Source organism: Tachyglossus aculeatus, chromosome X2 (genome assembly GCF_015852505.1).
Source record: "Tachyglossus aculeatus isolate mTacAcu1 chromosome X2, mTacAcu1.pri, whole genome shotgun sequence".
Lineage (NCBI taxonomy): Eukaryota > Metazoa > Chordata > Mammalia > Monotremata > Tachyglossidae > Tachyglossus > Tachyglossus aculeatus.
Window position 1 is genome coordinate 1,941,953 of NC_052100.1, and position 6,000 is coordinate 1,947,952.

Here is a 6,000-nt window from a genome sequence, read left to right on the forward strand (position 1 = left end):
TCCGGTATGAACAGGGGACCGCACCGGGACAACTGCCACAGGCGCCGGGGTCTCCGTCGCGACCTGGGATCCGGGCTCTCCTGAGGTCGTCGCTCCCCGCGCAAGCAGACGGAACGCGGACCGTTAGGAGCTGGCATCCTCGCCCTGAACGCCCTGGAGCGATCAAAAGCCACATCCAGCTTCCACAGCCCGGCTCTGCTCGCGTTTTAAGGCGGGAAGCCCCCCCGCACCGCGCCCGCCCGCCCATCTCTCGCTCTTTTCCAAACGTCGGGGGCACCCTCCCCCCCCCCGTCCTCCTCTTTGATGGGAGACCGCAGCGTCGAGGGGTTGACCATTTCGGCAACCCTCGCCCCTCCCGGCCACCAGTCCAGAAGTCTGCCCCGATCCCGCCCCCCGACTCCGCCCGATCCCGGAGACAGAGCCGGGCGGAACCGCGTGCCGCGACTCTACGACTCTCCTCGTTCTAGTCGTCTCAGTCCCCCTCCCCACCATCCTTCGCATCTGCCTCATTGGGATTGGAGCCACCTCCCAGAGGACTAAATCATTCCACATCCGAGACTTCCCCCACCCAGGATGCTGGTTCTCCAGGGGGAACTCTAAGGATCCACGGGCTTCGCTTCTCCGCCCTCGCAGCCCCGCCCTCCCTTTTCGGTCCAGGCCCGCCGCCTGGGGCAGAAGCAGTGATCCTGTTTAGTCGCTGACACCTTCGCCGACTCGGGAGGTCACCCGGAGTGACCTCCCTGCCACCGGGATACTTTAATCGGCAGCTTTTGACACCTCGGGAAGTCACTTTCACAGCTTCCCGGAGAGGCTGAGTGCCACCTGGCTCTCTCCTCTCCTCTCTCCTCAGCTACCTCCTCCCATCCAGACCTACCCCTTCCCGCCCCCGAGGTCCGTTTCAGGCGCAGGGTTTCTGGGCCCCGCCAGCGAGGAGGCGGGGTGGAGGCTGGGGAAAATCCACTTCATGGATTCCCGAGAGGGATGTGGGGAAGAGCCGTGCCAACGGGAAACGGGCCGAGGCGCGGCGGCCCACTTCTGACGACCTGGGCGAACTCTAAGCAAGTTTCCATCGCGCACGACGGGTCCATCCTCGCTCTTTCATTCACCCGGCCGACGCCCGCGGGAGACTCCTCGAGGAGGCCCCGGTGGGAACCTCCCGCCACTTTTCGTCCACCCCCCGCCCCGGCCCGCCTTACCTGTCCGGGCGGGGCACTCTCCGCCCCTATCACCTGCCGATAGAGCATGGGGTCGCAGCTCCTCAGGGTGCCCTGGAGGCTCCCGAGGGGGCTCGCCGAGTAGGGCATCTTGGGCAGGAGGTCGCTGCGCCGCGAGCCCGTGGTGAGGTACACCTGGTGGCACAGGGGCTGCGGACCCAGGCCGCCCCGCACCGCGTCCGCACGCAGGGCGGACCCCGGCGGGCGGCCCAGCGAACCCCGCGAGCCGCCGAACGGGTCCCTCGACTGCCTCCACTTGTACACGCGGTACACGATCACCCCCGCCACCGTCGCGGCGAATCCCACCGAGACCAGGACGACGGCCAGCAGCAGGTAGAAAGTCAAGTTCGTCTTCGACCGGCGGGGAGCGGAGCCGGAGGGGAACTCCGCCTGGCCCTCCGGGGTCGCCTCGGTCACCGACACCGTTAAGGTCACCGTGGTGGACAGCGCGGGCTCCCCGTGGTCTTTCACCACGATCCGGAGCGTCTGTTGGGCCGGGTCCGCCTCCCGGACGGGCCGGGCCGTGCTGACCTCCCCGCTGCGAAGCCCCACGGCGAAGAGGCTCCCGTTCGGGGCGTCCACGAGGCTGTAGGCCAGCCACGCGTTGTGCCCGGAGTCCGCGTCCACGGCCACCACCCTGGTGAGCACGTAGCCGGCCCCGGTCCCGCGGGGGAGGGTCTCGGCGGGGCCCGGACGCGGGGACAGGACCCGAGGCGCGTTGTCGTTGCGGTCCGTGACGAACACGTTCACGCTGAGGTTGGTGGCCAGAGCCGGGCTGCCGCCGTCGCCCACCCTCGCCGTCAGCTCGAACTCCCGTCGCTGCTCGTGGTCCAGGGCCACCAGGGCGGACACGAGCCCGCTGTCCCGGTCGATGGAGAAGAAGTGGCCGACCAGGCCGGTGTCGGGGCCACGCTCCAGGAGGGAGAAGGTCAGCCTGGCGTTGGGAGGCGAGTCCGGGTCCCAGACGCTGAGGGCCAGGATGGGGCCCCCGGGAGGATTGTCCTCCTCCACGTACACGTCGTACGACAGCTGCGAGGACTGCGGCGCGTTGTCGTTAACGTCGGACACCTGGACTCTCAGCTCCGTGACGGCGGAGAGCGCGGGGGAGCCCGCGTCCCTCCCAGTGACGCTGATACTGTACTCGGCCTCGGCCTCTCGGTCCAGCGCGGCGCTGGTCTTCAGGGTGAAGTAATTTTTGTGCGAGGAACTGAGGCTGAAAGGGAGGCCCGGAGGGATCTCGCAGCTCACCAGCCCGTTGTCTCCCGAGTCCCGGTCGGTCACGCTGAGCAGGGCGATCACGGTGCCCGGCGGCGCGTCCTCCGGGACCGGGCTGTACACGGAGGTGACCGTGATCTCCGGGGCGTTGTCGTTCACATCGACCACCTCTACCAGTACCCGGCAGTGAGCGCCCTCGGGGCTGGGGCCCTTATCCTTGGCCTGGACGTAAACCTCGAAGAGCTTGGTGTCTTCGAAGTCCAGCCTCCCGCGGACCGTCAGCAACCCGCTGTCGGCGTCGAGGGCGAAGAGCTGGCGCACGCGGGCCGGGTTGTGGCTGCCGAACGTGTAGACGACCTGCCCGTTGGGCCCCTCGTCCGGATCGGACGCGTGGATTCGGACCAGAGGCGTGTGCGCCGGGGCGTCCTCGGCCACCCGCGCCCGGTACACGGATTGATTGAACGCGGGCGCGTTATCGTTGGCGTCCAGCACGGTCACGTGGATGGGGAGGCTGGCCGAGCGGGGCGGGAGCCCTCCGTCCAACGCCGTCAGGACCAGCCGGTGGTCTCGCCGCTGCTCCCGGTCCAGGGCCCGCTCCAACACGAGCTCCGCGTACTTACTGCCGTCCTCCCGGGCCTGGACGCGCAGGGCGAAGTGCTCGTCCCCGCTCAGCTCGTAGGTCTGCAAGGAGTTACTTCCCACGTCGGGATCGTGCGCGCTCTCCAGCGGAAAGCGCGCCCCGGGCGCCAGGGACTCGCTGATTTCCAGTTTCATTTCGCCCGTCGGGAACGCGGGGCTGTTGTCGTTGATGTCCTGGATCCCCACCTCGACGCGGTACAGCACCAGCGGGTTTTCCATCACCAGCTCCAAAGCCACCGAGCAGGTGGAGAAGGAGCCGCACAGTTCCTCCCGGTCCAGCCTCTCCATCACGAACATCTCCCCCGTCTCCAGGTTCACCCCGAAGAAGCCCCGGTTGGTGCCGGACACCACCCGGAGCCTGCGCGCCGACAGGCGGCCGAGCTCCAGGCCCAGGTCGGCGACCACGTTCCCCACGGCGGATCCCTTCTCCCTCTCCTCCGGGATCTCATAGCGGATCTGCGCCGAAGCTCGCTGCAGGGCGCCCAAGAGGAGCAGCACCCGGACGACTCTCTCCGCGCTGTCCCGGAGGCGGCCCTTACCGGCAGCGCGGATCATCTCCCACCGGGGCGGCAGCCTCTTCCAGCGGGGCTTCCCCCCGCGCCCTGCCGGCTTGCCCTGGAGGCGGTCAGCCGGTTGGCGCAAGGAGTCCCCGGGCCGGGGCGCGCGGCGGCGGCGCAGAAACGGACATTGCTCTTCCGGGAGTCGCTGATTCGCTCGCCGGCTGCCCCGCCGCTACCTCCTCCTCCTCCTCCTCCTCCCCTCCTCCTCTTTCTCCTCCTCCTCCTCCTCCTTGCTCCTCTTCCCCCTCTTCCCAAGGCTCCGGGGAAGTGTGTCCGGGCCAGATCTCCGGCCTCTTCATTGGCCAACAGCGGCACACAGAGCCTCGCCCAATAACTGCACGAGGAATGCGCTCCCACTGGCTCTCCGCCTCCTGCGCGTTCCCCGCCAAGGCCCTTTCGTTTCCTTCCAGGATCTTTGGCCCGGGGAAACTTCTCTTTCGACCAGGGCGCACCGCCCTCCGGCGCCCTCGGACTCATGACAGCTCCCGTGACCAAGTCATCGCTTTCTTCATTACTTTCAGCTCACGCTGGCTTCTCCCCAACTTGTCATGCGCTCTCACCGCCACCCTGGGAAACCGAGGCCAAAACTCGGGGCGGGGAGCCAGGGACGGGGTGGCAAGACGCTACTGACCGCCGGAATTAAGCCCAAGGAGGATCTTCTCTGACCTCTCCCAAGTATGCCCAGGAGTTGATAGGGACATCAAGTCTGGACACTCTGTACAGTAGGGAAGCAGCGTGGCTAAGTGGGAAGAGTCTGGACTTGGGAGTGGGTTCTAATTCCGGCTCTGCCGGAGGTTTTGGGCAAGTCACTTAACTTCTATGGGCCTCAGTTCCCTCATATGGAAAATGGGGATTAAGACTGTGAGCCCCACATGGGACAACCGGATTACCGTGTATCTACCCCAGCGCTTAGAACAGTATTTGGCATACAGTAAGCGCTTAACAAATACCATCATTATCACTACTATCATTATTACAGTACTACCAGCTGCCTCTTAGAACCATTCAAAATCGTTTCCTGTAACCAAACCCTACACAAGACGAATCGCATCGTTAGGAAAACGTTCGCTTCGTATCTCTTTCTTTGACAAGCTCGCGCTTACAGAGCGACCTTCCTCAGTGTCCAGAAGCACTCAGGACAACACAGGCAGAAATTTTCCCCAATTTCCTCCTTGGCTAGCCTCCTGCCTGTGGAAAGACGGAACTATACAGCCTTGACACGATCGCGTTTTCCTGTGGAAACTAGAGGCTACGGGGGGAATTTTACAATCTGTCTCCACCAGATGGCACAGTCCCTCCCCCTTATTTCTTCCATCTTCCAGATAAAGAAGTCATGGACTGTTTTATGGTAACTTCACGGAGCTATTGTTAGGCATAACAACGTGAGAAAACCCACAGTGAGTCAGATAGGGTCCATTCTCCCCAATATTTTGACTCTGACAGTGGTACCGGGCTTGGAAGAGGTGTGAGTAGGCGCGTTGCTTTGTTGTTGGTCCAGTTAAAAGATTGCTCTGGAAATTCCAAGAGGACTTCTGCGAAAAGTAGAGCTGGCTAACATGGGCGAAGACTGCGCAGGCACTTTGCAGTATGTTGATCCTCTTCCCGTCTGCTTGCTCTTTGCTCTCTGTGGGGATACTCCTGGCAGGAGCGAGAGAGTGCAAGGGGCACCACCAGCGCGATCATCCACTCCTCCGTGCAGATTTTTGGTCGGGCTCGTTCGGGTCTCGTTCGAGGCTCTTTCGCCATTCCTGATGGGACTCTCACTCTATCCATCCTCATTGTTAGGCCTGTCACCCCTTCCCTTTTCCTTTGAATCACGGATCTCTCATCCACGAATCTACCTACATCTTTCTTAAGTTTTAACTTTTCCCTCTAAAAAGATGTTATGTTAAGAAGTTCTCGAAAATGGATCCAAACTCTTTCTGAACCACTGCTACACTCCTTTCTGAACTACTGAGGCAAACCCTTTCGGAACTATTTATAGTTTCTATTTTCACAACATGCTCTGCACACAGTAAGCGCTCAAAAAATACGATTGAATGAATAAAAATGAAAGTACGCTTTACAGACCCCACCTAGGGAAACCGAGGACATGAATGAAGGAAGGATCACAGAGCTTTTTCAGATCCGTGAGGAAGAGCAGGGAATACCGAATAGGGGACACATTTCACATTTCACGAGGTGGCAGTCTTAACCTCCATTCTCCCCTCATTATTTTCCTCCGTCAGATAATAACACGCAACATCCACTTGTTTTCTAGTTTGTAGACAGGATTTAGTCAGTAAATAGCGCTTCCGTGCACCGTGTAGCAATAAAAAAGAAGGAAAACATCTTGGATGCACTCACAAACTACAAACCAGCATCTTATGCTG